Source organism: Phyllobates terribilis, unplaced genomic scaffold (genome assembly GCF_046119375.1).
Source record: "Phyllobates terribilis strain yellow unplaced genomic scaffold, ASM4611937v1 Scaffold_13__5_contigs__length_258822181, whole genome shotgun sequence".
Lineage (NCBI taxonomy): Eukaryota > Metazoa > Chordata > Amphibia > Anura > Dendrobatidae > Phyllobates > Phyllobates terribilis.
Genome location: NW_027362773.1, coordinates 223,949,576 through 223,966,652, shown reverse-complemented (window position 1 = coordinate 223,966,652; position 17,077 = coordinate 223,949,576).

Below are 17,077 nucleotides of genomic sequence, written 5' to 3'. Positions count from 1 at the left end.
CAGCAAGAAGGCACTTATGTGTCTTGCGCATCTCGGAGCCCCAAAATTATTTTCCGGGCTAGATGCAGCTACAAATTATTATTAATTTTAAATCTGGTGGAGCTTAGTATAGATGGGCTAATAGGATCAGTGCTGTACACTGCTACAAAGCCCAAATTATTTTCCAGTCAAGATACGGATAAACATGATTAGTAATTTGAAAGCTTAAAACGGTTGGTAGGGTGATTTTAACCAATCATCAAGCTTTTACTCTCCCCAGGATGACACAGGGGTAGAAAAGTCGTTTCGGATCCATGATTTGTTCATCTTTATGAACGTGAGTCTGTCTACATTATCAGTGGAGAGCCGCGTGCGCTTATCTGTCAGCACACCACCAGCAGCGCTGAACACACGTTCAGACAGAACGCTGGCTGCGGGGCATGACAAGATCTCCAAGGCGTAAGTGGCTAGCTCCGGCCATTTATCCAGATTGGAAGCCCAAAAAGAGCAAGGGTCCAGTGACACAGTCATGGCTTCAATGTTTACTTGGAGATACTCCTGTACCATCGTCTCTAGGCGTTGACTATGTGTCAGACTTCTTGTCTCCTGTGGCCTTGCAAAGGATGGGCTAAAAAAGTGGTGAAATGATTCCGCAAAATTGATGTTACCAGCAGATACTGTGGTTCTGTTACGGTTTGAGTGCTGAACACTTGACGGTCCCACGGTTGGCAAGTTGGAACTGTGAGATTCACTACGTGCACCACTGGTGTTTTGTGGAAAAGCACATGTAAGATTCTGCAACAGTCTCTGCTGATACTCCTGCATGCGTGCATCCCTTTCTATGGCAGGAATAATTTCTGCAAATTTACTTTTGTACCGGGGATCTAACAGTGTGGCAACCCAGTAGTCAGGATTATTTCTAATTCTCACAATTCGAGGGTTATGTTGCAGGTAGTGCAGCAAGAAGGCACTCATGTGTTTTGCGCATCCGGGAGCACCAAGTCCCTGTTGTGTTGATGGCGAGGTAACAATCATGCTTCCTTCCTCTGTCCTCTCCCCCCAACCTCGCACAACAGAAATGTGATCAAGGTCTCCCTCATCTGATGAGTCTTCCATCAGTTCGTCCTCCACTTCTTCCTGGGCTCCTGCACCTTCCTCACTAGTTTGGCTGCTACCATGCGCCCTGGTAAAACCATCTCCCCCACCCTCACATGCCTGCTGCCTTGGTGCTGCCGAACGTCTGGACCTTGCAGATGTTAGCCCTTCCGCATACAACTCCTCCTCCTCTACTTCCTCCACCTCCTCTTGTGCCACCACCTGACTCCGAATTCTGTTTAACATGTGCTCCAGCATGTAAATCACCGGAATAGTCATGCTGATAATGGCATCGTCAGCACTAAACATCTTCGTCGCCATTTCAAAACTGTGCAGAAGGGTGCATAGGTCCCTGATCTGAGACCACTCCTCCAGCGTGATTTGCCCCACCTCCGGATCTCGTTGGCCCAGGCTATACGTCAGAACGTATTGCACCAGGGCTTGTCGGTGCTGCCACAGTCGCTGCAACATGTGCAGAGTTGAATTCCACCGGGTAGGCACATCGCATTTTAGCCGGTGAAGTGGCAGGCCCAACGACTTCTGTAGAGATGTAAGTCGCTGAGCTGCGGAATGCGAACGGCGGAAGTGAGCACACAGCGACCGTGCCCTCTGCAGAAGGCCATCTAGTCTGGGATAGTGGGCTAAAAATTGCTGGACAACCAGGTTCAACACGTGAGCCATACAAGGCACGTGTGTGACATTGCCCCGGCGAAGGGCCGCACCCAGGTTTGCAGCATTGTCGCACACGGCCTTCCCTGGTTTCAGGTCCAGTGGAGACAACCATTCATGAAATTGGTTCTCCAGAGCTGACCACAACTCCTCAGCTGTGTGACTCACATTTCCCAGACATTTCAAAGTAAAAACCGCCTGATGACGTTGAGCCCTACTGCCAGCATAGTAAGGAGGTGTGCAGGATCCCTTCTGCATAGTTAGAAAGCTTGTGGCATGACCAGACAGGCTTTGGGTGCAGGTGGAAGACCGAGAGGAGGTTGAGGAGGCAGAAGCAGTGGAGGAACTTTGACATAAAGAGGATTGACGCACAACTCGTGGGGACGGCAAGACTTGGACAGCAGCCCCTTTCCTGCTGTCACCATAGTTACCCAGTGCCCAGTCAGCGACATGTAACGCCCCTGTCCATGCCTACTCGTCCAAGTGTCTGTGGTGAAATGCACCCTGTCACACACAGAGTTTCTCAAAGAAGCGGTGATGTTGTGTGCGACATGCTGGTGGAGCGCAGGCACACCTTTCTTTGAGAAGTAGTGCCGACTGGGCATCTGGTACTGGGGCACTGCGACGGACATAAGGTCTCGAAAATCCTCTGTGTCCACCAGGCAGAAAGGCAGCATTTCTGTAGCCAAGAGCTTGCAGATGGTGAAATTCAACCTCTTAGCTTTCTCATGGCTAGGAGGAAATGGTCTTTTACTTGTCCACATCTGAGGGACCGAGGGCTGGCTATTGTGCTTAGACGGGGTTGATAAGGGTGACCCCGGCAAACTGCCGGTCTGTGAGGAAGATGCATGTTAGGTTGCCTTGATCCAAAGGTGGTGCTATCGATGTCGGACAGCGCTCAACACCAGCTGGTGTTACCACCTCCAAAGAAAATGATGACCTGCCAATCACGCTGGCTGTTGCGGGTAAAGAGGTGGCAGGTCTGCGCCCCAAAACAGGTGTGACTGCTGTCCCCCCAGTCACAGAGGATGAAGAGGCCGCGGATGCACAAGATATGGCAGACGGTGGTTGGCCCGGCCGGCTAGGCCGCATTGTAGCACACTGAGCTTCCCACTGCAACTTATGCTTCATGTCCATGTGCCGGTTCATGCATGAAGTACTCAAACTATGTATTTTTTGGCCTCTACTTAGCTTTTGCTGACAAATGTTACAGATAACACAAGTTGGGTCATCTTTATCGATCTGAAAAAATGCCCAGGCTATGCAAGGCTTAGCACCCATGCGACCTGAAGAGCCACCACGACTTGTGGTGAGAGGCAGAGTTGTGTTTGAGGATGCAGTTGTTGATGTGCTTCCAGTACTACATCTCTGTCCAGGAAAGCGCAACCTGACCTCGTCGTCACTAGCATCTTCCTCCACCTCCTCTGCTGACCTCATCTCTTGGCTGACTGTGGGTTGACAGTAAGTGGGATCTCCAACCTCATCATCATCACCCTGTGCGTTATCACACCCGTCGTCCTCAGAGCCAACCTGTTCCTGCCCTGACAAAAAACTAAAGTTGTCGCTCCAATCAGGTATTTGAGTCTCATCATCGTCTTCCTCATTGTCTCCACCAACAGGAGTTACAGTTTGGGAATGAGGGTCTACATTATGGTCAGAACCTTCTGCGTCTGGTCCTGGATCCGACTCATAAAGATTCTGGGCATCAGTGCAGATCATTTCCTCGTCTGGATTCACAGAAGCGCTGGAGTCAACCTCTGATTCCCATGCTATAGTATGAGTAAACAGCTCTGCAGACTCAACCATCTGTTCTACCTCATACTCAGACGGGCAGCTGGAGATTTGGGAGCTGTGAGGAAGCAAGTGCGATTGGGGTGACACCTTTGAGGACTTGAGTATTTGTGATTTTGAAGTTGATGTGGCGGAGAGCCCACTTAAAGGAGCACTTGATATCCGTTGAAGCACCTGCTGTTTTTGTGCCTCATCTGGAATTTGTAGCGATTGGTGTGGCCGTAAGAAAGGGATCTTATCACATTGTCCGCTAAAAGAAGTAGACATTTTAGTTTGGATGGAAGATGGTCTTTCTTCTGCAGATGTTACTGTTGCTTTAACACCTACCCCACGGACACAACCTTTTTTCCCCTTCCCAACACGCATATTCCCCTTTCCACCAGCAGCAGGCCTTTTTCCACTCATTTTGGTGGTTAACTAATTCACAACTCTGGAGCTGTTTGCACAAAAAAACAATGGATGGGAACCGAGCAGAGCTGAGTGGCCAAACTGTGGTATTAGGCCAAAACTATTGGCTGGGTTAGATGCAGAAAAAAATTATATTCAATTTGCAACCTGATGGAGGTCAGCATAGATGGACTAATAGAGAAAGTCCCACACACTGCTAGAAGGCCAAATATTTTTTCAGAGGTAGATGCAGAAAAAAATTATATTCAGTTTGCAACCTGATGGAGGTCAGTATAGATGGACTAATAGAGAAAGTCCCACACACTGCTAGAAGGCCAAATATATTTTCAGAGCTAGATGCAGACAAAAAATTATTTTCAGTTTGCAACCTGATGGAGGTCAGTATAGATGGACTAATAGAACAAGTCCCACACACAGCTAGAAGCCCAAATATTTTTTCAGAGGTAGATGCAGAAAAAAATTATATTCAGTTTGCAACCTGATGGAGGTCTGTATAGATGGATTAATAGAACAAGTCCCACACACAGCTAGAAGCCCAATATTTTTTCAGAGGTAGATGCAGAAAAAAAATGTATTCAGTTTGCAACCTGATGGAGGTCAGTATAGATGGACTAATAGAGAAAGTCCCACACACTGCTAGAAGGCCAAATATTTTTTCAGAGGTAGATGCAGAAAAAAAATATATTCAGTTTGCAACCTGATGGAGGTCAGTATAGATGGACTAATAGAGAAAGTCCCACACACTGCTAGAAGGCCAAATATTTTTTCAGAGGTAGATGCAGATAAAAATTATTTTTAATTTGCAACCTGATGGAGGTCAGTATAGATGGACTAATAGAGAAAGTCCCACACACTGCTAGAAGGCCAAATATTTTTTCAGAGCTAGATGCAGACAAAAAATTATTTTCAGTTTGCAACCTGATGGAGGTCAGTATAGATGGACTAATAGAACAAGTCCCACACACAGCTAGAAGCCCAAATATTTTTTCAGAGGTAGATGCAGAAAAAAATTATATTCAGTTTCCAACCTGATGGAGGTCTGTATAGATGGATTAATAGAACAAGTCCCACACACAGCTAGAAGCCCAATATTTTTTCAGAGGTAGATGCAGAAAAAAAATATATTCAGTTTGCAACCTGATGGAGGTCAGTATAGATGGACTAATAGAGAAAGTCCCACACACTGCTAGAAGGCCAAATATTTTTTCAGAGCTAGATGCAGACAAAAAATTATTTTTAATTTGCAACCTGATGGAGGTCAGTATAGATGGACTAATAGAGAAAGTCCCACACACTGCTAGAAGGCCAAATATTTTTTCAGAGCTGGATGCAGATAAAAATTATTTTTAATTTGCAACCTGATGGAGGTCAGTATAGATGTACTAATAGAGAAAGTCCCACACACTGCTAGAAGGCCAAATATTTTTTCAGAGCTAGATGCAGAAAAAAATTATATTCAGTTTGCAACCTGATGGAGGTCAGTATAGATGGACTAATAGAACAAGTCCCACACACAGCTGGAAGCCCAAACATTTTTTCAGAGGTAGATGCAGATAAAAATTATTTTTAATTTGCAACCTGATGGAGGTCAGTATAGATGGACTAATAGAGAAAGTCCCACACACTGCTAGAAGGCCAAATATTTTTTCAGAGCTAGATGCAGACAAAAAATTATTTTCAGTTTGCAACCTGATGGAGGTCAGTATAGATGGACTAATAGAACAAGTCCCACACACAGCTAGAAGCCCAAATATTTTTTCAGAGGTAGATGCAGAAAAAAATTATATTCAGTTTGCAACCTGATGGAGGTCTGTATAGATGGATTAATAGAACAAGTCCCACACACAGCTAGAAGCCCAATATTTTTTCAGAGGTAGATGCAGAAAAAAAATATATTCAGTTTGCAACCTGATGGAGGTCAGTATAGATGGACTAATAGAGAAAGTCCCACACACTGCTAGAAGGCCAAATATTTTTTCAGAGCTAGATGCAGACAAAAAATTATTTTTAATTTGCAACCTGATGGAGGTCAGTATAGATGGACTAATAGCGAAAGTCCCACACACAGCTAGAAGCCCAAATATTTTTTCAGAGGTAGATGCAGAAAAAAAATATATTCAGTTTGCAACCTGATGGAGGTCAGTATAGATGGACTACTAGAGAAAGTCCCACACACTGCTAGAAGGCCAAATATTTTTTCAGAGCTAGATGCAGACAAAAATTATATTCAGTTTGCAACCTGATGGAGGTCAGTATAGATGGACTAATAGAACAAGTCCCACACACAGCTAGAAGACCAAATATTTTTTCAGAGGTAGATGCAGATAAAAATTATTTTTAATTTGCAACCTGATGGAGGTCAGTATAGATGGACTAATAGAATGATGCTATGCCCAAAAGATTTTACTTCACTAGGTGCAGGTGTAAAAAAATTGGTATTCTATACACAGGTGGTATATCTTGCAACACAGATAGGCTACTCCACTGACTAACACACTCTGCAATAGGCCAAAAAGGATTAGCCTTGCTAGATTCAGCCAAATGCTGTGAAAAAAACTTGCACAGCACTGGCACAGACCTGCCTGGCAAAAACTGATAGGAACTGATGTAACCTAGTCCTGAAAAGGACTGCAATTACAATTAGTCTTTACTAGAGATGAGCGTTGTTCTACTCGAACTGTTCGCCAATCTCAAATTCGAGCTGTTTTGGGCGGTGTTCGAGCCGGTCGGCGAACACGAACAATTTGAGAAAAATTCGGCTGTTCGAGGTTATGTTCGATAACTGTTCGTGCACCAAAATCATAACTGGATTTTTTCTCAGTAATGATGAAAATTAATGTTAATACGCAGTTTGAGTGTACAGCGGGGCGGGGGGAGGGGCAGGGGATGGATCTCTGCAGGAACAATGAAGATCTCCATTTTTTTTTCTCTTTCCCGCATTTGCAGTGGGGAGGTGCAATCTGTAAGCCTATCAGCAGCGCACACACGGAGCGAAGTGCTTTTTTTCACACAAGCAAGGGCATGTGTGATTGGCAGTGTATGTCACATGTCCTTGCCCTATAAGACCAAGCCATTTTCCCCGTCGCCACCATTTTCTCACTGCTGCAGCTGCGTGTTAGACGGCACCGCTGTTGCTGTGTGCGCTATACCTTGTTAATTTCAAGCCAATTTTCGCACAAATATACAGATAGCTTGGGAGTAGGGAATAGTTGTGATTGCAGTCCTTTTAAGGACTAGGTTACAGCATTTCCTACGACTTTTATCAAGCAGGTCTGTGCTCTTAAATAGATAGATTGTGGGAGTAAAGACTAATTGTAATTGGAGTCCTTTTCAGGACTAGGTTACATCAGTTCCTATCAGTTTTTGCCAGGCAGGTCTGTGCCAGTGCTGTGCAAGTTTTTTTCACAGCATTTGGCTGAATCTAGCAAAGCTAATCCTTTTTGGCCTATTGCAGAGTGTGTTAGTCAGTGGAGTAGCCTATCTGTGTTGCAAGATATACCACCTGTGTATAGAATACCAATTTTTTTACTGCACCTAGTGAAGTAAAATCTTTTGGGCATAGCATCATTCTATTAGTCCATCTATACTGACCTCCATCAGGTTGCAAACTGAATATAATTTTTTTCTGCATCTAGCTCTGAAAAAATATTTGGGCTTCTAGCAGTGTGTGGGACTTGGTCTATTAGTCCATCTATACTGACCTCCATCAGGTTGCAAATTAAAAATAATTTTTTTCTTCATTTAGCTCTGAAAAAATATTTGGGCTTCTAGCAGTGTGTGGGACTTGTTCTATTAGTCCTTCTATACTGACCTCCAGCAGGTTGCAAATTGAATATAATTTTTTTCTGCATCTAGCTCTGAAAAAATATTTGGGCTTCTAGCGGTGTGTGGGACTTGGTCTATTAGTCCATCTATACTGACCTCCATCAGGTTGCAAATTAAAAATAATTTTTTTCTGCATCTAGCTCTGAAAAAATATTTGGGCTTCTAGCAGTGTGTGGGACTTGGTCTATTAGTCCATCTATACTGACCTCCATCAGGTTGCAAATTAAAAATAATTTTTTTCTTCATTTATCTCTGAAAAAATATTTGGGCTTCTAGCAGCGTGTGGGACTTGTTCTATTAGTCCATCTATACTGACCTCCATCAGGTTGCAAATTAAAAATATTTTTTTTCTGCAACTAGCTCTGAAAAAATATTTGGGCTTCTAGCAGTGTGTGGGACTTGGTCTATTAGTCCATCTATACTGACCTCCATCAGGTTGCAAATTAAAAATAATTTTTTTCTGCATCTAGCTCTGAAAAAATATTTGGGCTTCTAGCAGTGTGTGGGACTTGGTCTATTAGTCCATCTATACTGACCTCCATCAGGTTGCAAATTGAATAAAAAAATTTTCTGCATCTAGCTCTGAAAAAATATTTGGGCTTCTAGCGGTGTGTGGGACTTGGTCTATTAGTCCATCTATACTGACCTCCATCAGGTTGCAAATTAAAAATAAATTTTTTTCTGCACCTAGCTCTGAAAAAATATTTGGGCTTCTAGCGGTGTGTGGGACTTGGTCTATTAGTCCATCTATACTGACCTCCATCAGGTTGCAAATTAAAAATAATTTTTTTCTGCATCTAACCCAGCCAATAGTTTTGGCCTAATACCACAGTTTGGCCACTCAGCTCTGCTCGGTTACCATCCATCGTTTTTTTGTGCAAACAACTCCAGAGTTGTGAATTAGTTAACCACCAAAATGAGTGGAAAAAGGCCTGCTGCTGGTGGAAAGGGGAATAGGCGTGTTGGGAAGGGGAAAAAAGGTTGTGTCCGTGGGGTAGGTGCAGAAGAAAGACCATCTTCCAGCCAAACTAAAATGTCTACTTCTTTTAGCGGACAATGTGATAAGATCCCTTTCTTACGGCCACGCCAATCGCTACAAATTCCAGATGAGGCACAAAAACAGCAGGTGCTTCAACGGATATCAAGTGCTCCTTTAAGTGGGCTCTCCTCCACATCAACTTCAACATCACAAATACTCCAGTCCTCAAAGGTGTCACCCAAATCGCACTTGCTTCCTCACAGCTCCCAAATCTCCAGCTGCCCGTCTGAGTATGAGGTAGAACAGATGGTTGAGTCTGCAGAGCTGTTTACTCATACTATAGCCTGGGAATCAGAGGTCGACTCCAGCGCTTCTGTGAATCCAGACGAGGAAATGATCTGCACTGATGCCCAGAATCTTTATGAGTCGGATCCAGGACCAGACGCAGAAGGTTCTGACCATAATGTAGACCCTCATTCCCAAACTGTAACTCCTGTTGGTGGAGACAATGAGGAAGACGATGATAAGACTCAAATACCTGATTGGAGCGACAACTTTAGTTTTTTGTCAGGGCAGGAACAGGTTGGCTCTGAGGACGACGGGTGTGATAACGCACAGGGTGATGATGATGAGGTCGGAGATCCCACTTACTGTCAACCCACAGTCAGCCAAGAGATGAGGTCAGCAGAGGAGGTGGAGGAAGATGCTAGTGACGACGAGGTCAGGTTGCGCCTTCCTGGACAGAGACGTAGTACTGGAAGCACGTCAACAACTGCATCCTCAAACACAACTCTGCCTCTCACCACAAGTCGTGGTGGCTCTTCAGGTCGCATGGGTGCTAAGCCTTGCATAGCCTGGGCATTTTTTCAGATCGATAAAGATGACCCAACTCGTGTTATCTGTAACATTTGTCAGCAAAAGCTAAGTAGAGGCCAAAAAATACATAGTTTGAGTACTTCATGCATGAACCGGCACATGGACATGAAGCATAAGTTGCAGTGGGAAACTCAGTGTGCTACAATGCGGCCTAGCCGGCCGGGCCAACCACCGTCTGCCATATCTTGTGCATCCGCGGCCTCTTCATCCTCTGTGACTGGGGGGACAGCAGTCACACCTGTTTTGGGGCGCAGACCTGCCACCTCTTTACCCGCAACAGCCAGCGTGATTGGCAGGTCATCATTTTCTTTGGAGGTGGTAACACCAGCTGGTCTTGAGCGCTGTCCGACATCGATAGCACCACCTTTGGATCAAGGCAACCTAACATGTCCGCCTGCATCTTCCTCACAGACCGGCAGTTTGCCGGGGACACCCTTATCAACCCCGTCTAAGCACAATAGCCAGCCCTCGGTCCCTCAGATGTGGACAAGTAAAAGACCATTTCCTCCTAGCCATGAGAAAGCTAAGAGGTTGAATTTCACCATCTGCAAGCTCATGGCTACAGAAATGCTGCCTTTCCGCCTGGTGGACACAGAGGATTTTCGAGACCTTATGTCCGTCGCAGTGCCCCAGTACCAGATGCCCAGTCGGCACTACTTCTCAAAGAAAGGTGTGCCTGCGCTCCACCAGCATGTCGCACACAACATCACCGCTTCTTTGAGAAACTCTGTGTGTGACAGGGTGCATTTCACCACAGACACTTGGACGAGTAGGCATGGACAGGGGCGTTACATGTCGCTGACTGGGCACTGGGTAACTATGGTGACAGCAGGACAAGGGGCTGCTGTCCAAGTCTTGCCGTCCCCACGAGTTGTGCGTCAATCCTCTTTATGTCAAAGTTCCTCCACTGCTTCTGCCTCCTCAACCTCCTCTCGGTCTTCCACCTGCACCCAAAGCCTGTCTGGTCATGCCACAAGCTTTCTAACTGCGCAGAAGGGATCCTGCACACCTCCTTACTATGCTGGCAGTAGGGCTCAACGTCATCAGGCGGTTTTTACATTGAAATGTCTGGGAAATGTGAGTCACACAGCTGAGGAGTTGTGGTCAGCTCTGGAGAACCAATTTCATGAATGGTTGTCTCCACTGGACCTGAAACCAGGGAAGGCCGTGTGCGACAATGCTGCAAACCTGGGTGCGGCCCTTCGCCGAGGCAATGTCACACACGTGCCTTGTATGGCTCACGTGTTGAACCTGGTTGTCCAGCAATTTTTAGCCCACTATCCCAGACTAGATGGCCTTCTGCAGAGGGCACGGTCGCTGTGTGCTCACTTCCGCCGTTCGCATCCCGCAGCTCAACGACTTACATCTCTACAGAAGTCGTTGGGCCTGCCACTTCACCGGCTAAAATGCGATGTGCCTACCCGGTGGAATTCAACTCTGCACATGTTGCAGCGACTGTGGCAGCACCGACAAGCCCTGGTGCAATACGTTCTGACGTATAGCCTGGGCCAACGAGATTCAGAGGTGGGGCAAATCACGCTGGAGGAGTGGTCTCAGATCAGGGACCTATGCACCCTTCTGCACAGTTTTGAAATGGCGACGAAGATGTTTAGTGCTGACGATGCCATTATCAGCATGACTATTCCGGTGATTTACATGCTGGAGCACATGTTAAACAGAATTCGGAGTCAGGTGGTGGCACAAGAGGAGGTGGAGGAAGTAGAGGAGGAGGAGTTGTATGCGGAAGGGCTAACATCTGCAAGGTCCAGACGGTCGGCAGCACCAAGGCAGCAGGCATGTGAGGGTGGGGGAGATGATTTTACCAGGGCGCATGGTAGCAGCCAAACTAGTGATGAAGGTGCAGGAGCCCAGGAAGAAGTGGAGGACGAACTGATGGAAGACTCATCAGATGAGGGAGACCTTGATCACATTTCTGTTGTGCGAGGTTGGGGGGAGAGGACAGAGGAAGGAAGCATGATTGTTACCTCGCCACCAACACAACAGGGACTTGGTGCTCCTGGATGCGCAACACACATGAGTGCCTTCTTGCTGCACTACCTGCAACATGACCCTCGAATTGTGAGAATTAGAAATAATCCTGACTACTGGGTTGCCACACTGTTAGATCCCCGGTACAAAAGTAAATTTGCAGAAATTATTCCTGCCATAGAAAGGGATGCACGCATGCAGGAGTATCAGCAGAGACTGTTGCAGAATCTTACATGTGCTTTTCCACAAAATACCAGTGGTGCACGTAGTGAATCTCACAGTTCCAACTTGCCAACCGTGGGACCGTCAAGTGTTCAGCACTCAAACCGTAACAGAACCACAGTATCTGCTGGTAACATCAATTTTGCGGAATCATTTCACCACTTTTTTAGCCCATCCTTTGCAAGGCCACAGGAGACAAGAAGTCTGACACATAGTCAACGCCTAGAGACGATGGTACAGGAGTATCTCCAAGTAAACATTGAAGCCACGACTGTGTCACTGGACCCTTGCTCTTTTTGGGCTTCCAATCTGGATAAATGGCCGGAGCTAGCCACTTACGCCTTGGAGATCTTGTCATGCCCCGCAGCCAGCGTTCTGTCTGAACGTGTGTTCAGCGCTGCTGGTGGTGTGCTGACAGATAAGCGCACGCGGCTCTCCACTGATAATGTAGACAGACTCACGTTCATAAAGATGAACAAATCATGGATCCGAAACGACTTTTCTACCCCTGTGTCATCCTGGGGAGAGTAAAAGCTTGATGATTGGTTAAAATCACCCTACCAACCGTTTTAAGCTTTCAAATTACTAATCATGTTTATCTGTATCTTGACTGGAAAATAATTTGGGCTTTGTAGCAGTGTGCAGCACTGATCCTATTAGGCCATCTATAATAAGCTTCACCAGATTTAAAATTAAAAATAATTTTTAGCTGCATCTAGCCCGGAAAATAATTTTGGGGCTCCGAGATGCGCAAGACACATAAGTGCCTTCTTGCTGCACTACCTGCAGCATGACCCTCATATTGTCAGAATTCGAAGTAATCATGACTACTGGGTTGCCACACTCTTAGATCCCCCAAACTTTTCGATCAACCTTTTCATTTTAATAAAGACCAAAAAAATGGTCATTTTTGAAATTATAAGCATTAGCAGGTTGTTAGAAACTGAAATCAAACAGTTTTCAACTCAAAACTTTATTCTAGGTGATGTTACATTTTCACATAGGACCCCTTGTTCGAAAGGAGCTTCTGAACTCTCTCGTCCATTGAATTTGTCAGGTTTTGGATGGTTTCTGCTTCAATTGTTTTGCATGAGGACAGAATACCCTCCCAGAGCTGTTGCTTAGATGTGAACTGCCTCCCGCCATCATAGACACTCCTTTTAATGATGCTCCAAAGGTTCTGAATGGGGTAGAGGTCAGGGGAGCATGGGGGTCACACCATAAGTTTGTCCCCTTTTATGCCCATATCAGCCAGAGATGCAGATGTTTTATGTGCAGCATGAGATGGTGCATTATCATGCAGAAAAATGATCTTGCTGTGAAATACACGGTTCTTCTTCTTGAACCATGGCAGGAAGTGCTGTTTGAGAAAATCCACATACATTATGGAGTTCATCTTTAGCGCCTTCAGGGATCCTAAAGGGGCCGACAATCTCTCTCCCCATGATTCCAGCCCAAAACATTACTCCACCTCCTCCTTGTTGGCGCTGTAGCCGTGTTTGCGTGGGGTGTCCATCAACCAGCCATCCTCCACTCCATTCATCTGGACCATCGAGCGCTGCACGGCACTCATCCGTGAACAAAACAGTTTTGAAATCAGTCTTCATGTAATGTTTGGCCCACTGGAGCCGTTTCTGCTTGTGTGAAGTGGATAGAGGAGGTCGACAGGATGGCGTATGCACAGCTGCAAACCTCTGAAGGACCCTGCATCTTGTTGTTCGGGGGACGTTGGAGGCACAAGCAGCTTCAAAAACTTGTCTGCTGCTATGACAAGGCTTTTTTGCCGCTGCTCTTTCAACCTGACGTAATTGCCTGTAGGAAAGAGTCCTCAATTTGCCCTTATCAGCACGCACACGTGTGTACTGTGAATCAGCTACATACTTCTTGATTGCCAAGACACTTCATCCTGATCATCGCACAATGTTGATTGTAGTCATGCCTTGACCTAAACACTCCACAATTTGTTGCTTCTCAGCAGCCGACACATCCTTTTTCTTTCCCATTTTGGCAGAAAATGTAGGCTGCTTAATAATGTGAGAGAGCCTTCTTAAGTAGTCTTGCCTTTCATTGGACACACCTGCCAAACTAATTAGCACAGGTGTCTGCAATTGCTTACAGTGATATAAAGAGCCCTGACACACATCACCATCAATGAGTTTAACTGACAAACAAACAAATTCTTCCCTTATCACTCCTAAACACTTTTTGTATAATAATTTGGAACGCGGTGTACATGTGCTTTTCCACAAAACACCAGTGGTTCACGTTGTGAATCTTACAGTTCTAACTTGCCAACCGTGGTCTGTATGGAATTGTTCAATAAAGGGCCCAAAATTAAGATAACATAGATGGGAGAGGTCTCTATGAATAGGAATTCCTAAGTATTTGATACCCTGTGAGGGCCAGGCAAAGGGAAAGTTGGACTGGATGGAATCCTATATGGATTTAGGGAGGGAGACATCGAGGGCCTCAGACTTCGCTGCATTGATTTTAAAATTTTACCATGTAACAAAGTGATCTATTTCAGCCATAACAGCAGGGATGGATATATGTGATTGAGTGATATATACTAGGACATCATCAGCAAATAGAGAGCACTTGTACTCGGTGCCTCCCACCTCAATCCACCTAATATTGGGGTTATGGCGAATTGATGAGAGCAGGTGCTCCGTCACTAGGATGTATAAGAGAGGGGACAGAGGACATCCCTGCCTTGTCCCATTGGTGATTGTGAAAGGTGATGAAAATGTTCTGACGCACCCCCTGGGCCTTGGGACACCCGGAGCCGGACCCTTTTTGGTGGATGCTGGTGGTTGTAGTCTTCGTGGCGGCGATCCGGTTCCGTGGCTCAGGGCGGTCAAACCAGTGTGGGAACTATTTATGTGGTTTTGATGTTTAAATGTCCGACTACGCCACCCGTGGATTGCGGTCAGAGTGAACCGCCGCTACAGGGCAGACCGCTAAGGCTGGTGTTGTGGGTGCAGCAGAGCGTAGCATAACTCCCCACGGGAGGAGTATAGCCTCAGGGCAGTGTATGCGGAGGATGGGGGTGATGGTGCAGGGCAGCAGCAGTAACGACACGGAGTCAGTGATGCAGTCCAGGGCCTTTACTCACAGTTCTTATTATCCAGACCACGTCTGCAGGTAACGGCTGCCCACGTCGTACTGTGCTCACCAGGTGAGGGGCTCAGACAACTCCCAGATAACTTTGGAGCGCTTCACAGGACCCCCTTTGTGTGTCCTTTGTCTGGCCTTTCTTACCAACACTTCTGTCCGGCTGCCTCGGGCCTCCTCTTGGTAAACTTGGCGCCAGTTTCCCTGACCCTATGTGGTGCCTTCCTAGCGGGTGGAGCAAGGGGCTGCGCCACATAAAATGTCAGAGCCTCCGGTTTCTAGCTGAGGGTCGTTTCCTGCCTCCACTAGTTCGGGGACCGGTCTCCCCCTTTGGCCTGACCCCTCCACGCAGGTGGATTCGGGCGTGCGCTGGCGACTCGCCCGTCCGCACCCCTGGGATCCCTTCATTCCTCGTTCCTGGAGCCTTCTCCGCTCCTCTTCCTTCCTTCTCCCTCTTGCAGGCCTGGGCCTCTGTTACTAGGCCCGCCTCCGGAGCAGAGCTCATGCAGAGCCCCTGCTCCCTGCCACTTCTGCTCAGACTTCTCTGCACTGAACTAAGATGGTGCCCACCTTTTATACTCCCTTCTCAATGCACCCAGGAACTGCTTCCTCCCTGCTCCTGCACTGCAGGGTTCCCCTTCCTCAGTGTTCCCTCCCCCCACTCCAGCCAGGGACAGGGACTGTCGTGCCCATCTCAGGGGAATATTGGTCGCCCTGCCCCAAGGCAATGTGGTGTAATGCATGCAGGTGTCGGGTCCTGATCCACACTCCATCCTTATCTGAGAGTGAGATATCACACCTCTGGGTGAGGTGCAATACCTCTGTAGCAACCGAGCCCTCGGTGCTACAGTTCCATTTATCTTCAGCCTAGGTGACGTATTGTGATACAGGGCCGTGATTTTGGCTATAAAAGGGTCCCCTAGACCCCTACCCCAAGCTTTTTAAGAGAATCATATATGGCGTGCCAGGAGACTCTATGGAATGCTTTCTCAGCATCCAACGAGAGTATCTACTTACAAATTTTTAACTGCATCTAGCCCAGGAAATACTTTGTGCCTAGTAGCAGTGTCTGCTAGTCAGCGGATTATCCCGGCTGTTAAGCAAGCTACACCACCTGTAGTTTGGACACTTAATTTTTTCAAAGGAAATGCTTCGGGACCACGGGATACTCAGTGAAGAGCATCAGGAGGCACCCCAAGGCATAGGGGCTGGGACTGGCACTAGGATGCCTTGCGGTGGACAGCCGAGCTCGATCCTTATAAAAGCTTTTTAACTGCAGCAGCTTTAGTGGACGCTACTGGAGCTGGAATTACGCGGCTGCTGGCATGAGACTTGCCCTCCAATAGATCCTTGTAAATGGATTTAAAGTGTATTCATTCAAATTAGAGGGACAATTTAAATTAAAAAGCTTAGAGCTGCCTCCACCACAGGGGGGCTCTCTCGACCCACCAGCGGACAGGCACCAGTATTGGGAGAGGGGGGCTGGCCGTCAGGGTTCACCGCGGCTCTGGCACAAACCCGGCGACACGGAGGTGGCACGGGCAGGAGCGGACTGGCCGTCTCGGCTTCTCACTTTTTGGATTTTAGAAGGGCATGACATGCCTATATCTGTGTCTCCCCCTCCTTTTACTCCTCCACCTCTTTTCTTTTCGCATGACTATATGTACTTGTCACTTTTCCATGTGTTAGTTGTGTCTTCTGAGCAGTTTGTCAGCTTTTGGACACCTTTGAAGGTGTTTTCTATGTGTTTCTATGTGTTTTTGTTTGCCTGCCATTGGTTTTAACGGTGTTCGAAGGTGTTCGACGAACAGTTCGACGAACAGTTCGGCGAACACACGGGTGTTCGACGAACCGAACCGAACTCGAACACTACGGGGGTGGCTCAACACTAGTCTTTACTCCCACAATCTATCTATTTAAGAGCACAGACCTGCCTGATAAAAGTCGTAGGAAATGCTGTAACCTAGTCCTTAAAAGGACTGCAATCACAACTATTCCCTACTCCCAAGCTATCTGTAGATTTGTGCGAAAATTGGCTTGAAATTAACAAGGTATAGCGCACACAGCAACAGCGGTGCCGTCTAACACGCAGCTGCAGCAGTGAGAAAATGGTGGCGACGGGGAAAATGG